The sequence below is a fragment of the Aegilops tauschii genome, chromosome 6 (assembly GCF_002575655.3).
Source record: "Aegilops tauschii subsp. strangulata cultivar AL8/78 chromosome 6, Aet v6.0, whole genome shotgun sequence".
NCBI lineage: Eukaryota > Viridiplantae > Streptophyta > Magnoliopsida > Poales > Poaceae > Aegilops > Aegilops tauschii.
In genome coordinates, this window is record NC_053040.3 from 106,125,614 (window position 1) to 106,135,655 (window position 10,042).

Here is a 10,042-nt window from a genome sequence, read left to right on the forward strand (position 1 = left end):
CAGACTCAGCGTCCGACTCACCTCCGGGACCAAGGTCCTCTTGGGCCTTCTCACTCTCCTCTTTACCCTCCCTCACCGGCGCCTGGCATGGTGCCGAGGCTAGCATCCTTGTTAGCACAGGAGTAGCCGAGTCTTCGGGAAGGGGAGCCGGACACCTAATCCGTTCCACCTTCTTTATCCAGCCCTGAAAAAGAATGATACTGTCGGTATCTTGCCACTGGGTATCTGATTATAAGGTATTCAAAAAACGGGTGCTTACCGGTGTATCCGGATGGTTACAGTCTAGGCCGACATCTCCGGTGGTGTCCGGCCATTGCCTTCGTTTCCCGAAGAACAATCTCCACATTCCTTCGTGCGTAGTGCCGAAGAAGTGCTGAAGAGTCCGCGGCCCTTCTGGATTGAACTCCCACATGCGGAGAGGCCGTCGCTGGCACGGCAGGGTTCGACGAACTAGCATTACTTGAACGACGTTGGCTATATCGATGTCCTTCTCAATAAGGCTTCGAATGCGAATTTGCAGAGTTCGCACCTCATTCGTTGATCCCCAGTCCAACCCCTTATTAATCCACAATGCAAGCTGAATTGGGGGGCTGGATCGAAATGCGGGCGCAGTTGCCCACTTGGAGCCGCGGGGCTCGGTGATGTAGAATCACACCTGCTGCCACAGATCGGAAGATTTGGCGAAGGATCCTATCAGCCAAACGGCGCTAGCAAGCTTGCTCACTGTAGCACCACCGCACTCGGCTTGCTCCCCCTCTATCACTTGCGGCTTCACATCGAAGGTCTTGAGCCACAAACCAAAGTGCGGAGGGGTTCAGAGGAAGGCTTCGCACGTGGCGATAAACACCGACATAAGAAGAATGGAGTCCGGGGCCAAATCGTGAAAGTCTATCCCGTAATAGAACAAGAGCCCTCGGACGAAGGGGTTAAGTGCAAACCCTAACCCGCGGAGGAAGTGGGACACGAACACGACCCTCTCGCCGGATCTGGGGGCGGGAATAACCTGCCGCTCGGCAGGAAGCCGATGATGGATTTCTGCGGTCAGGTACCTCGCCGCCCGAAGCTTTGCAATATCTTCCTCTGTGACAGAAGAAGCTACCCACCGGCCTTGACGGCTGGATCCGGACATGATTGGGGCTTGTGGAGACCGAAACCTGGTTGTTGGAACTCAGGGTAGCAGGGGTTGAGGAAGAAGCAAGCGTGGAAGAAAAAGGCGGGTCTATACCCCTATATAAAGGCTGCAAATATCAAACGTCTCCTCCTAGGCCTCAAAAACTTGCTTGTTTCCAAGGAGTTGTACCCAAGCGACGGTTGGGTTGCCCACGTCTGGGTTGACTGGAATCCCTTAAAAAAGGGAGGCACGATCTCCGTTTGGATAGGACATGCCAATAAAACCACGTCTTGAGACGTGGGGCGACGGGCCGGCTAAAATGGTTCGCAAATAATGGCCGAGCAGGTGTGACGTCATATTACCAAAAAGTTGTCAGTGGATTGAACTCGTGAAATATTATATCCTCTGCAGTTGTGTATACAAGTCCGGATACAATCATTACATCTGAAGATTAACCAGGAGTTCGAAAAGGGGAACCCGCCTTGCAATGCCAAAGACAATCTGCGCGCCAGACTCCTCGTCATTGAAGCCATGTTCAGGGGCTACTGAGGGAGTCCTCCACCAAGGGGTCCTCGGGCGTCCGGCTTGTTATCCATGGGCCGGACTGATGGGCCGTGTGAAGACATGAAGGCCGAAGACTGTACCCGTGTTCAGATTGGACTCTACTTGGCGTGGAAGGCAAGCTTGGCGAACGAATATGAAGATTCCCTCTTATGTAACCGACTCTATGTAACCTAGATCCTCCCGGTGTCTATATAAACCGGAGGGGTTAGTCCGGGAAGGAGATACTCATTACCATAGTCATACAGGCTAGACTTTTAGGGTTTAGCCATTACGATCTCGTGGTAGATCAACTCTTGTAATACTCATATTCATCAAGATCATCAAGAAGGAAGTAGGGTATTACCTCCATAGAGAGGGCCCGAACCTGGGTAAACATCGTGTCCCCCGTCTCCTGTTACCATCGACCTTAGACGCACAGTTCGGGACCCCCTACCCGAGATCCGCCGGTTTTGACACCGACACCGGGCGACAATGTTTATCTTAAAAATAACAAGGATTCATCCTTGGCATGGGGCTCGCTCACGCACAAAGAACCCGGCAAACACCCTTTTTCATTAAAAAGATCCTATACAGGTACAGTTCGTACGGAATTAAAGACATGAGCAAGGGGGGTTACAAGTCTTAAAATTAACAAGTGCCCGCAGGCTTACAAACTAAAAAGAGATAAGGTGCCCGTAATCCGTTTCTTGTCCCTCTCCTCAGAAGGTGGAGCAAGACAGCAGGAGGGCAAAAGGGGTGCCTAGGCGAGGTGCGAGGAGCAGAAGGCACCAAGAGAACATCTTGGTGCCGGGAAAGGAGCTGGAAGACGAGGCAGCGGGCCGGCAATACGCGACGAAGGTGTCGGTGCCCGCGTACTCTAACTTGACGGCCGCCACCCGCCTTCTTCGCCTTCTCCGGCCCTCCTACGCCAGCCGCCCAAGGAGACGGTGGGGAGCGCCCCGATGGAGAGCTTGGCGAGGAAGGCCCACGGCAGGGCGCGTGGCCGAGGGAGGGGCGGCGCCGTCAGTCGGAGTCGGCATCTTGCCTCTCGACTCCCTCGTCGTCGTTGTTGCTGTCCTGCTCGTCACTCCCACTTGAGGAGGAATCTTCATCGTCGGAGGAGCTCTCCACGCAGCACTTCAGGCGAGTTCCAAGATCTCCGAAGACCTTGACGGAGAGCAGGCGCGCTCCATTAACTTGAAGTAGAGGACGAGCCCCACCGTCAGGCTATGGATGCGGGAAAATGTCTTCCATCCGCGATGGAGATACATAACATGCAGAGCAGGGAATTCGACGTTGACCCGCGTGCCGCCAGTCCCGCAGCCCCTCATGTGCAATCTGAGGGTCATGGGCGGATCAAGCTCCATCTCCTGAGCGAAGGGGGTGGGGAGACGGAGACGACGACGCGGTGGCCGGCGCAGCTTGCTGAAGAACTCGCGAGGTCGGTCCCCGACGTGGCCCTCCGTCGCGGGAGGCATGGCTGGCGGAGGCACGGCCGCTGCGCCACCTCGTCCCCTTCTCCCCCGACAGGCGTGGCGACCTCGGCCACGCGCCCTCCCCCTTCCTCTCGTGGATGGCTCCGCCGTCACGAGCTCATGCGAAGGAGGGACGCGCTGACGAGCAGCTACCCTCGCTGCCACCGTCGAAGGCCCAGCACCTCCTCTCGCCATGGCAGGTGGAAGAAGGGAGCGAAGGTAGAGGGGGATGGACGCGGAAGGAATGTGGGATGACGCCCCCTCCCCCTCCTTATAAAGGGGCGAGGTTGAGGCTCGCCCGCCCCACTCGGCCAATCCAGCCATCGAAGGCGCAGGGAATCAGGACCGACCCGCTGCCCCAATCAGCGACGGCCTGGTTTTCCGCCTCCACCGCCTGCCACTTGCATGGAGGACACGTGGCGGGCGAGCAAGGTCGAAGGGACGAGTGAGGCGACCGTTCCCCGCCCCGTGATCGTGGGGCGTGGGCGCCTTGAAGACTGCGACCCGAGTCCACCCATTAACTGAGCCGCGCCTCCACGCCTCCCTCTTTTATGGGGAAGGCGCGAGCCGCCTCTTTACCACGATGTGATGCATGCATGCGGAAACCGCCCCACGCAAGACCACCATGTCACGCACGACCCTCCACGTATCGCGCGGGTCATGGGGAAGAGCAGCGGACGAAGAGTTATTGCGGTAAAATCCTGCCCCGACTGCCCGCGCACCGTTTTGGGCCTGGCCCAACAACGTGTCGCGCTTATGTGTGGCCCTGACCCGGGGGCTCCTGTCGGTGTACAAATGTAGGGGCTCTCCTTTTGACCCCTTTACTTGTGCATGGGCAGTCAGAGCCGCGCGCCACGGCCGCACGTAGCAGGGCAAAGGAGGGAAGCCGGAGAGAAGCCGAAGCCCAAGGCAAACAAGAAAACGCCAAGGCCGAGAACACAAAGAGCAGAGGGACGAAGCAGGTTCCCTCGGTAAGACCCTTACCGAGGCAGCCTCAATGGCCCCGGCAAGACCCTTGCCGGGGCAGCTCGTCCAACACCAGCGGAGCGCGCCACCCTTGAGCCCACGGTTTCCAACACCATCAACCACGTTGGGCCAGGGCTCGGGAGGCACCTCCATGGTGGCATGCAGATCTTTGTGAAGACAAAGAATACTCAAGATCAGATGAGGATTGGAAGACAACAGTCCTCGGCAAGATCCTTGCCGGGGACGACTGCATCGCCGCAGCAAGACCCTTGCCGGGCCCCCGGCAAGGCCCTTGCCGAGGCTATCAGCAGGGCCATAGCCAGGCCCACGTCCACCAAGACTCCGCCGCCGTTCGCATGCAGCTACCAGCCCAACCAGCTGGGTAGGCACCTCTGTGGCAACATGCAGCTTCCAGGCCAAATCAGCAAGCACCTGCGTGGTGGCATGCAGATCTTCGTGAAGACCCTACCACTGCGCCACCTCAGCTGCCTGCCTGCCTACATGGCGCTGCAAGCATCACTGGCCAGGGCGCGTGTCGAAGCGAGGAGGAGCGGCGACGGACAGGACGGGCCTCGTTCCCGTCCCCGATAAAGCTAAGGGACACCTAAGGGATGCATTAAATGCGTCTTGTCCAGTAATATGGGCGATAAGCTCGCAGTACTGTAGGCCTTTCCACCTCCTGTGTGCCACTGTGGCAGCCCCTTTCGACTATAAAATGAGGCCCGTGGCGTACTGGAGAGGGATTCGGCTTTTTTGAACTACACAGCCACTGTAGCTAGTCCGAAAGCTCAAGAACACTCAATACATCCACCAAAGTAGGACTAGGGTTTTATGCATCCTCGCGGCCTGAACCTGGGTAAACGATCCGTGTGCTTCCTGTTAGACCTGCTCTTCTCATGACCCCACTCCCCGCCAACCGTAGTAGGGATTCTTGTGATCCCATTGGTGTCGTTCTCACCGACAGTACTGCTCCGCTATGATGGACGGTTCCGTCGTTGGAGCAGCTCCAGTGAGGTGTACGGTGGCGAGGCTGAAGCAGGACAAGACAGACAACGTTAATCTGAAGTGGGACTCTAATATCATCTGCAATAGATGATGTAAAATACATCACCAAAAAGTGCTAGATGTAAAACGCATCAGCCGCGCCACGGCCGCTCCGACAGATGCTGTAAATACTGTTTACACTGAGCTTAACTGAAGAAACTGAGCTTTATAGTCAAAACTGAATTTTACTGTCAAAACTAATTGAACTAGTAGAAGAGCATTGCAATAGATTTTTAGGGCGTTCGAGCACTAGTAGCAGAGAAGAAGTGATCTAAATCAGCAAAAGCTCGAGCAGGGAACGCACTAGCAGAGAGCAAGTCGTGCAGCAGAACCGCGAGCGAGTGCTAAAGCAGCAACTCCTGTAGATGCCGGAGGTCGTGCAGCAGCAGCAGCGAGAGCAAGAGCAGAGCAGCAGCAGGAATGATAGCAAGAGCAGAGCATCAGTGCAACCGACAACAATATCAGAGCAAAGCAGCAGCATGAACGAAAGCAAGAGCAGTGCAGCAGCGCGGCCGACAACAAGAACAGAGCCGCAGCGCGACCGAGAGCCAGAGCAGCAGCAACAGCAGCACGAGTGAGAGCCGGAGCAGCTGCAGCTAGTGCCGGTGTGGAAGTCGTTGCCGAGGAAGCAACGACATGGGGGAGAGATGGCGTCGATGAAGTGGCCGGCGACGGCGCCGTCGATGGAGACCCGCCATGGTTGCTCGGTATCGAGCACCAGCAGCCCCGTGAGATCGAATAAAAGATAAAATGCAGCGGTGAGTGCAGAACCTCCTTGGTGGTGCCAAGTTGGCCACGGCTTCATCGAAGGAATTGGTGAGGGTGCTGCGGTTCTGGTGGGGCAGGTCAAGACGGCGCTGTGGGGATGGAGGCGGCGCGATAGACGAGGTGAACATCGGGCCAGCTCCTTAGAGGTGGAGGATGGGGCGGCTGATCCGGTGGGACGACGAGATCGACGATGGATACTCATCCGATGTGGTGAATGAGGGACAGTGAGCAATTGCGGTGGAAGACGTCCACGGAGAAGAGTCTCCGACTGGTCGGCGGTCGGAAGGCCGGCCGAGGTGCGTGGGGTTTCGTGGGTTTTGGCGGCCTCGATGTGCGAATGGGGGGGGACGAAGGGGAAGGTAGGGGGAGCCATGGCTTAGGGACGCGCTTGTCCGGAATGTAGGGTAAGTTACCAGCGTACCCCCACCGGTTTTGACACCGCGAAGTCGAACCGGCATTTCCGGCTGAGGGGTAGAAGGGGCATTTCGCGTGTCTGGGCTGCGGGACCGACTTCAGATGACTAGGGAGTTTTCGCGCGCGTCGAAATTTCAAGATAACAAGGCGCGGCGCGGGTTGAAGAGGCGGGAGTTTCAAAGCAGATGAGACAAAAGATACTCGAGCTTGAAAATTTCGGGATAACAAGGCGCGGATTCCTTGTTCGGCAGAACAAACTTAACGTGTAAAAAAACAATTCATACAAGACACAAGAGAGTCATGTCCCCTTTTACTATATTGCTATAAATGTCATTGAAAAAGCTACAAGAAAAATGTAAAAAAGATCGGGAGAACTGAAGGAAATATGCCCTAGAGGCAATAATAAAGTTATTATTTATTTCCTTATATCATGATAAATGTTTATTATTATGCTAGAATTGTATTAACCGGAAACATGATACATGTGTGAATACATAGACAAACAGAGTGTCACTAGTATGCCTCTACTTGACTAGCTCGTTAATCAAAGATGGTTATGTTTCCTATCCATAGACAAAGAAGTTATCATTTGATTAACGGGATCACATCATTAGGAGAACGATGTGATTGACTTGACCCATTCCGTTAGCTTAGCACTTGATCGTTTAGTATGTTGCTATTGCTTTGTTCATGACTTATACATGTTCCTATGACTATGAGATTATGCAACTCCCGTTTACCGGAGGAACACTTTGTGTGCTACCAAACGTCACAACGTAACTGGGTGATTATAAAGGTGCTCTACAGGTGTATCCGAAGGTACTTGTTGGGTTGGCGTATTTCGAGATTAGGATTTGTCACTCTGATTTTCGGAGAGGTATCTCTGGGCCCACTCGGTAATGCACATCACTTAAGCCTTGCAAGCGTTGCAACTAATGAGTTAGTTGCGGGATGATGTATTACGGAACGAGTAAAGAGACTTGCCGGTAACGAGATTGAACTAGGTATTGAGATACCGACGATCTAATCTCAGGCAAGTAACATATTGATGACAAAGGGAACAACGTATGTTGTTATGCGGTTTGACCGATAAAGATCTTCGTAGAATATGTGGGAGCCAATATGAGCATCCAGGTTCCGCTATTGGTTATTGACCGGAGATGTGTCTCGGTCATGTCTACATAGTTCTCGAACCTGTAGGGTCCGCACACTTAAAGTTCGATGACGGTTGTATTATGAGTTTATGTGTTTTGATGTACCGAAGGTAGTTCGGAGTCCCGGATGTAATCACGGACATGACGAGGAGTCTCGAAATGGTCGAGACATGAAGATTGATATATTGGACGACTATATTCGGACACCGGAATCGTTCCGGGGGTTATCGGATATATACCGGAGTACCGGGGGGTTACCGGAACCCCCCCCCCAGAGGTTATTGGGCCTCATGGGCCCAAGTGGTGGAAGAGGAGAGGCTGCCAAGGGGCAGCCACGCGCCCCTCCCCCCAAGTCCGAATTGGACAAGGAGGGGGGGCGGCGCCCTTTCCTTTCCCCCTCTCTCTCCTTCCCTCTCCTCTCCTAATCCAACATGGAAGGGGGAGTCCTACTCCCGGTGGGAGTAGGACTCCTCATGCGACGGCCCCTCCCCCTCCTCCACTCCTTTATATACGGGGAGGGAGGCACCCCCTAGAGACACAACAATTGATCCCTTGGATCTCATAGCCGTGTGCGGTGCCCCCCTCCACCATAATCCACCTCAGTCATATCGTAGCGGTGCTTAGGTGAAGCCCTGCGTTCGGTAGAACATCATCATCGTCACCACGCTGTCGTGCTGACGGAACTCTCCCTCAAAGCTCGGCTGGATCGGAGTTCGAGGGACGTCATCGAGTTGAACATGTGCTGAACTCAGAGGTGTCGTGCATTCGGTACTTGATCGGTCGGATCGTGAAGACGTACGACTACATCAACTGCGTTGTGCTAACGCTTCCGCTTTCGGTCTACGAGGGTACGTGGACACACTCTCCCCTCTCGTTGCTATGCATCACCATGATCTTGCGTGTGCATAGGAATTTTTTTGAAATTACTACGTTCCCCAACAGTGGCATCCGAGCCAGGTTTTATGCGCTGATGTTATATGCACGAGTAGAACACAAGTGAGTTGTGGGCGATACAAGGCATACTGCTTACCAGCATGTCACACTTTGGTTCGGCAGTATTGTTGGATGAAGCGGCCCGGACCGACATTACGCGTACGCTTACACGAGACTGGTTCTACCGACGTGCTTTGCACAAAGGTGGCTGGCGGGTGTCAGTTTCTCCAACTTTAGTTGAACCGAGTGTGTCTACGCCCGGTCCTTGAGATGGTTAAAACAACACTAACTTGACAAACTATCGTTGTGGTTTTGATGCGTAGGTTAGAACGGTTCTTGCTCAGCCCGTAGCAGCCACGTAAAACTTGCAACAACAAAGTAGAGGACGTCTAACTTGTTTTTCCAGGGCATGTTGTGATGTGATATGGTCAAGGCATGATGCTATATTTTATTGTGTGAGATGATCATGTTTTGTAACCGAGCTATCGGCAACTCGCAGGAGCCATATGGTTGTCGCTTTATTGTATGCAATGCAATCGCCCTGTAATTGCTTTACTTTATCACTAAGCGGTAGCGATAGTCGTAGACGAAATAGTTGGCGAGACGACAACGATGCTACGATGGAGATCAAGGTGTCGCGCCGGTGACGATGGTGATCATGATGGTGCTTCGAAGATGGAGATCACAAGAACAAGATGATGACGGCCATATCATATCACTTATATTGATTGCATGTGATGTTTATCTTTTATGCATCTTATCTTGCTTTGATTGACGGTAGCACTATAAGATGATCTCTCACGAAATTTCAAGATAAAAGTGTTCTCCCTGAGTATGCACCGGTGCCAAAGTTCGTCGTGCCCAGACACCACGTGATGATCGGGTGTGATAAGCTCTATGTCCATCTACAACGGGTGCAAGCTAGTTTTGCACACGCAGAATACTCAGGTTAAACTTGACGAGCCTAGCATATGCATATATGGCCTCGGAACACTGAGACCGAAAGGTCGAGCGTGAATCATATAGTAGATATGATCAACATAGTGATGTTCACCATTGAAAACTACTCCATTTCACGTGATGATCGGTTATGGTTTAGTTGATTTCGATCACGTGGTCACTTAGATGATTAGAGGGATGTCTATCTAAGTGGGAGTTCTTAAGTAATATGATTAATTGAACTTAAATTTATCATGAACTTAGTACCTGATAGTATTTTGCATGTCTATGTTTGTTGTAGATAGATGGCTCGTGCTGTTGTTCCGTTCAATTTTAATGCGTTCCTTGAGAAAGCAAAGTTGAAAGATGATGGTAGCAATTACACGGACTAGGTCCGTAACTTGAGGATTATCCTCATTGCTGCACAGAAGATTTACGTCCTGGAAGCACCGCTAGGTGCCAAACCTGCTGCAAGAGCAACACCAGATGTTATGAACGTCTGGCAGAGCAAAGCTGATGACTACTCGATAGTTTAGTGTGCCATGCTTTACGGCTTAGAATCGGGACTTCAACGACGTTTTGAACATCATGGAGCATATGAGATGTTCCAGGAGTTGAAGTTAATATTTCAAGAAAATGCCCAGATTGAGAGATATGAAGTCTCCAATAAGTTCTACAGCTGCAAGATAGAGGAG